The sequence below is a fragment of the Acyrthosiphon pisum genome, chromosome A2 (assembly GCF_005508785.2).
Source record: "Acyrthosiphon pisum isolate AL4f chromosome A2, pea_aphid_22Mar2018_4r6ur, whole genome shotgun sequence".
Classification (NCBI taxonomy): domain Eukaryota; kingdom Metazoa; phylum Arthropoda; class Insecta; order Hemiptera; family Aphididae; genus Acyrthosiphon; species Acyrthosiphon pisum.
In genome coordinates this window covers 108,057,860-108,069,968 of record NC_042495.1, presented here as the reverse complement: position 1 = coordinate 108,069,968, position 12,109 = coordinate 108,057,860, and positions in this window count along the sequence as shown.

Here is a 12,109-nt window from a genome sequence, read left to right as displayed (position 1 = left end):
TCATTGTGACATAATAAATTAACCCTTAAATATTTTATTTTCGATTTTTCGAATAAAAAATAAATGCATGTAAAAATTTCAAAGGCATTTAATTAGGTTAGTTAGTTAGACTACTAGATAGTTATGTATAAGGTTTTACAGTCCTAAGGTACAACATTTTATTTTTAATCCGTTAGGTACTTAGTGATTTCTTTAAAAGACAATGTTCATCACGTGTATGCTAATAATATCTAAGAAATTATTCTTCCTCTGAATTATAAAAGGCTATTTGTATATTAGAATTTAGAATAGAACTGACTAATACATTTTGTTGATAGGATCTAAAACAACAATTTGAAGACCCACTTCCATGAACTGCAGGTATTGTTCCTCAGCGAATGAGTCAGTAATGACTTCCTGTACAGACCCTTGTTGAGGTAATAAATAACCTCTTGTTTGATACTCGATATTGTGTTTCAATGGAATTTACATTTGGTATTATCATTAATTATTCAGTTTAAATTAAAATAACGCCTGAGAATATTGGTATGGAGCCTCTGTATCGGTTACGTAAATTTTGGATTTGTCGTGTATTTTATATCGTACCTACTTGATTTACTTCATTGACGAATAACTAAATTATTTTACCGAATAATAATAAATTATAAAACATAATAATATATTTTTTCAGTTTTTATAAAATCTCTGGAATTTAAAAAGCATTGAATACAACTAAACAATAAATCACTTTGGGTTTAGCAATAATTTCGACTTCTCCGTACTTCATCAGATCTGCATAATCTACATATAATAATAATAATAATAATAATAATAATAATATGTTCTTATATCCATTTTAGATACAATTTATGACACTCAGTGTATAATATTATTGGTGAAATATATATATTTAATCGCATCAATTCAATAACAAAATATATTACACATATAAATATTATACAGTCGAATAACTCGAGAACCGAATTTTTTTCTTACCCCTTAAAGTGTTTTTAAGTTGTGTTTTAGGTATATAAGTATATAACTCAAAAGTTACATAAGTTGAATTAATTTTTATTCGCCTCGAGATTCGAGTTGAGACTCTAATTCATAATAATATAACGGTTTAGTAAAATAAAATAATAATTTTAATCAGTGTTACAATTCGGTCGACAGTAGCCTCGTAAACTCGTCAAGTTTAAATATAGATTTAGTAATAAAGTAATAAACACACATCAAATCAGTTATCACCGAGTTTTATTGATTTGAACATAATATACAAACAATGACTTAGTCTCCATTCTCCGCTGACCATCTTCCATTACTCCTGTTCCTCATATCTTAATCTAACTAGGACAATCCCTCCTATATAAAAAGTTCTTATTTGCAGTTTCGGGATTGTACTTGTTTATTCTAATTTACAATCAAAATTTCATTTCGTAATACTACTTGTTTTATAAACAATTACATTTACTAATTGTCACATCCGTACTTACTACCTACCTATCTATGTCCATTCATAATTATTCATAACATCACTATATAATTATATAATTTATATGTAGAAAATAAACCATTCCAATTTACTTATTTCTCGTACCCTCCTTTTCGCTCTCCGTCCCCACATAGCAAATGATTGACTAAAAACATTATTACAACACCATAATAATATTATAATAATATTATAATATTATTATAATATTAGAATAATATTATCATTACAAAATGCTATCAGGGTCATAAAAATACGAAGATTTTTATCCACAACTATTATAATACTGGGGTGTGGGAAACATTTTAAAATGACATTGTTAGTTCAATACAATTGGTTTATGCTTAGACAGAGTTCGACACTCCTCCTTGATGAATTAAATAAGTATCTAATAAACACAGTTTATCAGAAGAATGTATATGTGCATATTAATATATTATTAATACAATATATTCATTTACAGTATTATAACGGTAATGAAATATTCGACGTAGAAGTGGGTGCGTGTGAGTTTTCTTTTTTTTCCTATCGAATAGTGATCGGCATAATCATCGTTATTATGTGATCCAGCAGCGATTGAGGCTACTAAACACGTAAGATCTGGACGGCAAAAAGAGACGCAAAAAAACATCAAACAGGCTAAACGCGACGAGAACAACTACGTGCGATGCCACGACTACGTATTATTTCCGTATAAAAAAGTGTACCTACCCAGCCATAAGCATAACGCGTAGGTGCACAAAGCTGTTTTAGCCACACAATGGGGGTAGACAAATAGATAAGACGCGAGCTCGCGTTATTCAGATTTCATACACAATATTAATCGATGCGGTGGGGAGCACTTAGTGTTGTTGCTCATCGCGTTGTGTGAAGTCTATACACAGCGCGATATCTGCCGAGGTCAACACTGCAGCACCCACAACCACCCACTACTACCCGTGGGTCCACGTCCCTCGTTTACAGTATTATACACCTTGTAATGCATCCAGCAGCTGTCCCTCGGCGACACTAAAGGCGCCGGCTTTCACACAAAGACGACACCGTCAAAGAAAGAAAGAAAGATAGAATTTTAACGCACACACACACTCGGGACGCCTGCTCGACAAAATAATTTATATGTTATGCGAGTGTGTTTTGTGTGTGTGTGTGTGTGTGTGTGTGTGTGTGTGTGGGTGTGGGTGGGTGTGTTTGGGTGTGTGTGGATGTTTCTCGTGGTATTACGGTGGCCGTGGTTAATATGTAATTTTGCCAGTAGACAGAACAGAATAGTATACTCGAAAAAATGGGTCACTTAACGGTGACGTCTCTATCTCCGTATAAAAGAAGTCGAATGCAGCGGCGGTGGACAGCGCAAACATCAGAGGAGCCCCATATAATATTGACCTATTAGGAGGTATAAGACACACGAGGATTACGCGATTCCTATCGACTCAAGACCATAATATATAATATACAGTTTGGTTAAAGGCTCGTTGCCTGTACCGTAGATACTAAAATTAAACCTCAGCTGGGGGAAAAAAATACAGCAAACTGTCGGTTTAGAGTTGTCCTCTTATTTTTTTTCTCTTTCCCCCGACGATTTTAGGTAGGTATAGTACGTATAAAATACTGATCCCACCGAAGAGGCTTATTCGTTTGTGACTGCAACGCTAATCGCGCGTTTCTAAAGTTTTTAAAATATAGTGTCCTATTCGTTGGTTTTATTGCTGAAAGATTGGAAACCACACGAGATTTCAGTCTTCGAGATTGATGAAATATACATTTCGGAAATGTGTAAATATTTAAAAAAAATTATTATTCATTGATTTTCTAGGCATAAAATGGAAAAACTTTTTTTCCATTAGGTATTTAAACAGTATATTTTATTCAACACTTAAATATTGTGTATGGTTATCAGTTATCTTCATTTATAATTATACATAAATCCGAATTAATGCCTAGCTCAATTAATTAATTTTCATAGTAGATATTGATAGAAAAGCCTCTATATAAACGTACTCGACAATAATTGAAATAAACTTTAATTACATACATTTTACTAGGTAAGCTTAATTGTTTTTCAAGTTCATATAGCAATTTTAACATTAATTTTTGGTTGTTTTTCGTAAAGCAATCAAACAATCTTTATTTATATTTACCTTTATCTTTAATAACTTTTATTATATTCATCATATTAAAAAAAACTATTATTGTCATTATTTTAAATATTATGTAGGTAGCTATTAACATAAATCTATCCAAGCACATTAAGCATTATAATGTCATTCTTATTATTGTGAATCCATATTTATGTTACATGTTCTCATAGGCGCAAATAGCGTTTGAGATTTGGGGGGGGGCCTTACTTTGATAATATTGGATACGCTTAAAACAAAATGTAGGAAATGTTTGGGAGGGCTTAGCCTCTAAAGCCCCTCCCCCCTATTTTCGCCTATACATGTTTTGTTTCTCATTTATCTTTACTTATATTCTTTATAATTTATAAACCAATATTGTTATATATTAATTCAATGTTTACCATTTCATATAATTTCTTATTATTTATAATTAATGTTTTATTCACGTATGTATATTGTGTATATTATTAATTTAATACTGTTAAGAAATCTCACTTCCAAACAGCTAATATCTTGTAAGTGACCAACGTCTGCAATTAAAAATGTTTTCTTATAAATTGTAAAACTATAGATGGAAATAAATAAATATTATTATTATCATTATTTTATCTGTGAACTTTCATTCTAACATTAAATCAAAATGACAAAAAAATATTTCAGAGCACTTTAACTTTCTTAAAAGTGTATTTTTTTTCACTACAACTGGGACAAGGAAGATACCTACCACCTTTCGAAAATATTTCAGCAGTAGAGGAACATAATATGAAGATTCTAAAGCACTTTTTACGTAAACAAAAAGGACATTTTGTCCACATGTCACTGACCAAACAATAACTTTCTCGTGTCGTTAAGTGTTTTAAATTACGGTTTAAGAAATAGAATTTTAGGTTCTAAGAATAGTGATGAATGATTGATTTTACAATGATGTATTTTATAGTGTCTGGAAACACTTTTTATTGTAGAACACATATTTTGATTTGCAACTTTGAGAGTGGTTTCTGGTAGAAAATTTGATTTAGTTAGTATGTACTTTGGGGAGTCAAAAGTAAAAATTACCAGTACTTTTCAAAAGAATTAACAAGGACAAATAAAATTAAGTAAAAACGAGAATTTTCACGCAAAACTTTTATTCTATAAAGATTTGTGTATTTTGGTGTAAATCAAAAACAAATAACCCTACTCGAAATTTGTGTCAAATATTTATATTATCGTACATATAACATAATTTTCTAAATATTTTGACTTTTTTTAAACTATATATGGACATAATTTGACATTTTCTATATTTTTAGTTTGTTTTCTAAACATTTTTATTACAAAGTCTTGAAAACTTAATGAGTAGTTCATGAAAAATATACTATAATAGGTACTGGAACCAAAAAATCTAAAAAAATACACAAACACAATTTTTTTATAGACATTTTATTTTTAAATTTGGATGAAATTAGATATTTAAATGAAGTATAACTATTTAGATATTTTGTTTTAATTTAAAAATATTAATTATTCGTATTACAAATAGTAAAATAAATTATTTAATAGCATTATAAGTATAATGATAATATAAAGTATGATTTAAATATATCATAAAATAAACTTTGTAATAATGTAAAATATTATGTAATGTACGCTGACAAATTCGTTCAGAATCATTTTTCGAATTTTACGATTTATCATTGAATTCAAATTTAACACACACACACATAACAGTGACTTACTAAATACGAGAAGGTACACTCGACACCTACTATAAGTACAGCACAGCGGTTACCTATACGTTCCTCCCTTTTTTTCTCCTTAACTTTGGTCATTAACAAAATTGTTAAGGAAGCATGAGAAACACTCAAGATACTTAATATTAAATTTGTATCGTGTTTTACTTACAAACAGCCATGATTAATTAAATTACATTAAAAGCACTTTGTATATGAGAAGATTTACTTTGGTTTGTTTAATAAATATATTAGACACTTTCTCAACCAGAATTTTAGATCTTTGTATTTTCTTTGGGATATAATTTTGGTTTTTCACACTTTTTACGACTTTATTTAAGCTCAGTAAACCTTTACTACTAAATGAGGGTATTCATATTCAATATATGGGCGCAACCAACTCAATAGTAAGCAAAATATAGACCTCATGATAATGTAATATGCACATTGTACGTATACGATATGTATAAACCATTTTTTTAAACTTAACGTTTTAGAGAAAGTGGAAATAATTTAAATCCAAAACTATGTTATATTTTTATTATTGACCCGCTCTAGATTTCATAACATTATTTAGCACACGGTACCATACTACTTTACTACCAAAGTACCATCAAAAACAACTATAGATATATTAATATTATATCCACGTCTAAAATCTAACCTAACTGGCACATTTTTTTTAAAATTGCCCATTTGTTTTTATTTCCGCAACAATGTGGTTGTAAAAAATTAAAAATGCAAATAAGCAAATTGGCCACATTGCACAAACTTGACTTTGCCTTCAGGTTAAACCGGTCGATAGATGTTATAGTTTGCTATAGATTTTTATAGTGCGTACACTGTGTAGTATTTGCGCAAAGGGTCTTACAATCACCGTCCTATTACGAAGGTATAAATAGGGTATATAGATAGTAGCCCCTAACTATAATTATTCCCCCAGACCAATCTCCTAGGCCCTAGGGTAACTAGTAACCATCATAAAATATACATTCTCGATTGGGTACTACTACCCTACTACGACCATCGACTAAACGATTCAATTCAATACTCAAATCTCAGTATAGCGCTCACCGACGTCACATATACGTGTACATTATTTTCAGATAATAGTTTTAACAATATCAATTCAATATATTAATATTATAATTATAATTTAATAATAATATAATTATATTATAATTATAATCGATTAACAATATATTATACTTTTAATTAAAACGTACAAAATCGAAAAATAAATAAATATTAGTTCTTCGGCTAAAATAAAATAATATGTTGTTTTGACGTAAATAAATATAGAATAAAAGGTGCATTGTTTATGATGTAGTGAAAAATGGTTTTAAAACATATCGGAAAAATATTTTTATTGCTCTTTACCATTCAAACAACGAATGGGTTTTTTTTTGCATAAATAAAATTACCTAACAATAATAATTTCACCTTTTTTATGCTGTTTAATACTCACATTATGATTTAAAACTCCAATACTGCATTACAAAAATACCGTCTCTATATGACTACTTGTTGAATGTAGATAATAAAATAGATATTATATTTTTAATATTTTAACATAGGTTTTTTTAATTCAATAATACGGTCAGACAATATATTTTATTTATTAATTATTAAGAACCACAATTGTACAATATTATTACCTTAATATTATAAAAGTGTATGTCGCTCTGCTGTACAGTAGGTTACAAGTGGGTCACTGTATAATGGATAGTATTAAATTTGAATTCAATGATATAATATCACTGAATAAGAAAAACGATTCTGAGTGGAGATGGTTTGTAAGTCTAGGTATTAGACATACCTATTATAGGTATACTTATCTATAGTATTAAAAAAAAATTGACCTATAATAGGTATTAATAATAAATTCCAAATTAATCATATCACAATATCAATCAGGTAACGCGTTTTACATCAACAACAAACCGTGGTACTATCATAGATATATAATAGTATACTTTAGAAGTTTCAAGTACCCACAAATAATATTATACAATCAAAACAAAATAACTAAAATAGTTATTCCAGGTTTTTTAATATGTAATTTCGTCCAAATTTGAACTTAAAATGACTATAAAAATAAACTATGCTTATGTATTTCTTAGAATTTTTGGTAACAGAATTAAATATTTACGTGAAATCTTGTTTTAAATTTTCAATCCTTAGATATAAAAGTTGAACATTTTATAAATTTTTAACTACAAAATAATTATTCAATTTTAAATTTGATAAATTTTGTCAAATTTTTGATAAAGGTAGATTAACCTATAAGGAAAAAATTTACTTTTGACCCCCCCAAAGTACCAACTAGATTCACTTTCCTATCAGAAAAGGTAATGTTGAAGAAAATCCAAGCACTTTTACTGTCCTAAAAGGTTATGACAGACACAAAAAAAAATAAAAAAATAAAAAAAACACACATCATTGTAAAATCAATACATTCATCGTTCCACTCAGAATCTAAAAAAATAAAAAAATAAAAACACACATCATTGTAAAATCAATACATTCATCGTTTCACTCAGAATCTAAAATAAAAATGAATTTATAAGTAAGTACATATAATATTTAACAACATAATATTTATATAGATATAATAATCTTTGATGTTTTTGATTAAAATAAGTATAAACCTTCATAGCTTCATGTAATAGGTGTTTCATAATTAAGTTTATATATTAAGTTTTCTTACTACTAAGTTTTACTATTTTATTATTATTATCATTATATAATTTGTTAAAAAATGTAGTTGCCTATTGTAATCTATACTGTATGTCTACTATAGACGACCAAGTTTGAAAAATGTATAATATAATATGTTATATGCATTAAAAAAAAATATTTCTAGTATTTCAACCATTGCATTTCATTGGAGAGGTTGATATGCTATACACTATATAATATTTTATTTTATTAAAAAATAAAAATATAAAAAAAAACACACATCATTGTAAAATCAATACATTCATCGTTTCACTCGAAATCTAAATATTATGTTTATTTACCTATAATAATAATAATTCTGTGGTCCTATGTACCTACTCAGGGGCGGACAGGCCAAGTGTGCTAGTGTGCCGTATAGCACACTGGGCAGGCTTATGTGCGTGGACATTTGAAATTTTTAACATTTTACGATATTATTAATAAATTTATTTAAATTTATTTTTAAATATGAAACAGTTTAAAAAACACTGCTATTGGTTGGTACAATGCTACAATTAGTTCATAGTCGAACCAAAAGTTTATAATAATAATAATTTTTTGAACATATTAGGTATGTACTATGTTGTAGGTACTTATAGCGTATTATAATTCCTTAAGCAACGATTTTAAAAATTAGTTTTATCCAGAAAATGTTTAAACACTTTATCTGATTTGGTTGGTACATCGACCGCCAGAAAGTTATAGCTAAACTACAATTATTGAACCATTTGCAAATATTTATGAAAATATTGTATATTTGTTGAAAACAGATAACATTTATATAAATTTTATATTAAAAGTAATGAATACAATAATGCGACGATTCTGAAACTGATGAAGATGATTTTGGTTTAATACGAGTATGATTTGTGACTAAGAAATAAATGATAAAAACATAGTACCTAAACAAATATCAAAAATATCAGAAGGATTAAACATTTATGATTCTTATAAAATGTATAAAATTATAACTTATTGGCTATTGTCTATTTATAATTTATACCCGAAAAAGTAGGTATTCACAAAGAAGCTGTTATAAAGGGGTTTGGGCTGTATAGTTTTATAGAATACTGGGCTGTTTACATCTCAGTCCGCCCCTATACCTACTCCTATAGGTAGGTATTGTTTACTAGACACGACAGCTATATTATATAGTAGTGCAGGTGAGTGTCGGAATTGTCACAAAGGTCCAGACGAACCTAGGTGAATTAGAAATATATTATGTTATTGTTCTCGTCTAATCAACCACTGATTTGGGTCTGTGGCAAACGGGAACAATCAGATATATACACGATCCCTTTCGTCCGTAACCATAATGTTTATGGTGCGGTAACGGTTTGAACACTTGTAGTCGGACGTTAATAATATACCTACCGGCGACACTGTGTGCGACGTAATAACACAACAGACGACAATCACATTCACGTGCCAAAATTGTAACGGTTTCAAAATATATAATATAATATTATATTGTACGGTTTCGTTATAATATGTATATCTGACTTATATTCTGACGCCATTTATTAAAATAATTTATTATTTTTATAATATGCACTCGAAATAACGACCGCGATGTATTTTTTTTCATTCTCACAGAGTGCAGAGTATAATATTTCTCGACCCCTCGGTCCACTTATTTTCTGCATTTACGATTAATTTTAATGTTTAATTACGGAAAACAGCCTTACATCATTTTTAATTCATTTAAATGAAATAAAGTTCCAGAAGAATGACTCGACTCATAGTTTACCCTTTTCTTCTAAATCGACTCCCTCGTAATTTGGATTTTATTTTTAATTGCCATTTTGACATTTAAAAACAAAAATCCTTTACAACGCCTACACGTTTACTTTATATATTTAAAGAAAATTATATAGGTTAGGTTAGGTTTAATTGTATTACTATAAATAATGGGCAACTATAATATATTATATAAAATAATGATTTTCAGTAAAACATTAAAATTTACATATTATTGAAGGCAATATTATACTAACAAATATTTTTAATTTTTATTGAAATTTAGAAACTTCTGTAGATAGAAGTACAAAATATAATTTCTTCTATTAACTTGATTCTGAGTAGAGTAGGACATCTGACTAAGAATTAAGGTTGGAGAGTTTTTTCTGTAAATATTCGAATAAGCATGTTGTTTGATACCCGCGGAGCTGCTCAAAAATTGCATATACCTATTTAGATCTGAAACTAACCTCAATTTAATATTATGATTTCCAAATTTTTTTTAGAAAGTTACGTAATTGTATGGGAGGTTCAACTAGCCTTTTACCATATCATCCGTTTATGTCGGATACCTATATTTTTTGATTCAGAAAATAATATTCCTAGATACTTGAAATTGTTACCATAATTCTGTAGGTATTTAAAATTTTAAAAACAGTATAATATTAAACAAACATAAACTTTTTTGGACTAAATATTAAATACTAAATAGGTAGGTACACGAGTTGTATTTTATAATTTATATTCATACAAACTAAAATTGATAGTTTCAATTTTTAAGGCATGAAAATCTATTATAAGATCATTATCGAATATTATTTTAACTGTAATACAAAACACCTCCAATGCCGTCCCTCAATTTTTTTATAGTCGTTAGACGTTCATTTTATTTACACAACTTTAATTTTTTAATATATTATTCATTTTAGTTTCGAATAATTTATATGTTTTTTATTGTTTTAATACAAGATTTATTTTACTTTGTTAGAGCTATGAATTAACCTAAAAATGTTTAAAATAAATAAATAAACAATGGACAACATTTTACATACATTACAAGTAACTTTTAAATTGTTTAATAGAATTCGTAGTTCTTCGTATTAGAAAGTATTAGTATAGGTACCTATATGAGACGCAACTAGGAAATAATAATAAATTATTACCATAAGTATTATACTTAATCATATATTAAGTAGGTACGTAGTTACAGCGCCCAGATATAATACGCCTTAAACAATTAATTGTATATTATTTCTACAAACATACTTATACTTACGTCCATTAGAGTGTAACGGGTCCTTAAATATTTAACAGGTTCTGAACAATAAAAAGTAATCCATCATCCCTGATTGGACCATTCAATGTTAAAGAGGAATTAAAATAATTTATCAAACTCCTTTGCACTCAGCCCTAAAAAGTTCTACCATGGTTCTACCTATAAATTATTTTTAGATTTTCACTACTACAAACAATAAATTTAACCAAATTTTTTTATATAATATTATACGTCATATTATTATATAGACATATTTGTTATGTTTACACGTGTTATTCGGCAAATACCTAACACAATAATATGGTTTCTCACAATTTAAACGGTTTTGATTAATTTGTGTATCATTAATAAAATAGAAAACATGAAAATAAATATTAAATGTATAGGTAGGTAGGTACAATGAATTGGTTAACGGACACTAAATCGGTCGCGCAATTAGACATTATGCTCCCTGGGACCACATTTAACCAGCCACCCCCCTCGAGAACTTGACATTTTACTTCTATATCTACGCACTACGGTTGTGTAGAAGAGATGAGATAGGTGTGTGGAATCTCTAAGGAGGGTAGAATAAGAAATTAATTAATTAGGGATAGTTTTGTAGGAGTGGCAGAAGACAAAAATGAGGTTGAGATGGTCCGGATAAATTATAATTTCTAATCGTAATATATTTTATACTTCAAAATTTAATACTTTTACATATTTAAAAAAAATATCTTAAATACATAAGCACCACTTTTGTATAAGCGTTTTAAACTGTTTATATACCATTTACGGTCAGTAATGAGAAAGTACCTATTAACATACAACTTATAGGTAGTTAACATAACAATATTATACGCGTTGGATTATAATAAATAATTGATAATATCATGGTATGTACAATATTTTTGTCAACATTTAGTTAAAATTCAATCTATATTAGCCTAAATATCAACCTAAGTCATTATTTAGGTTATAAATTACCAATATTATAGGTGATCTCTTAAAATAAAATCGTAATTCGCTTAGTGTCTGTTCACGCAACGTGCAAAATCTACTGAAAATATCGAAATGTGGCTTTTAATTTTTACTA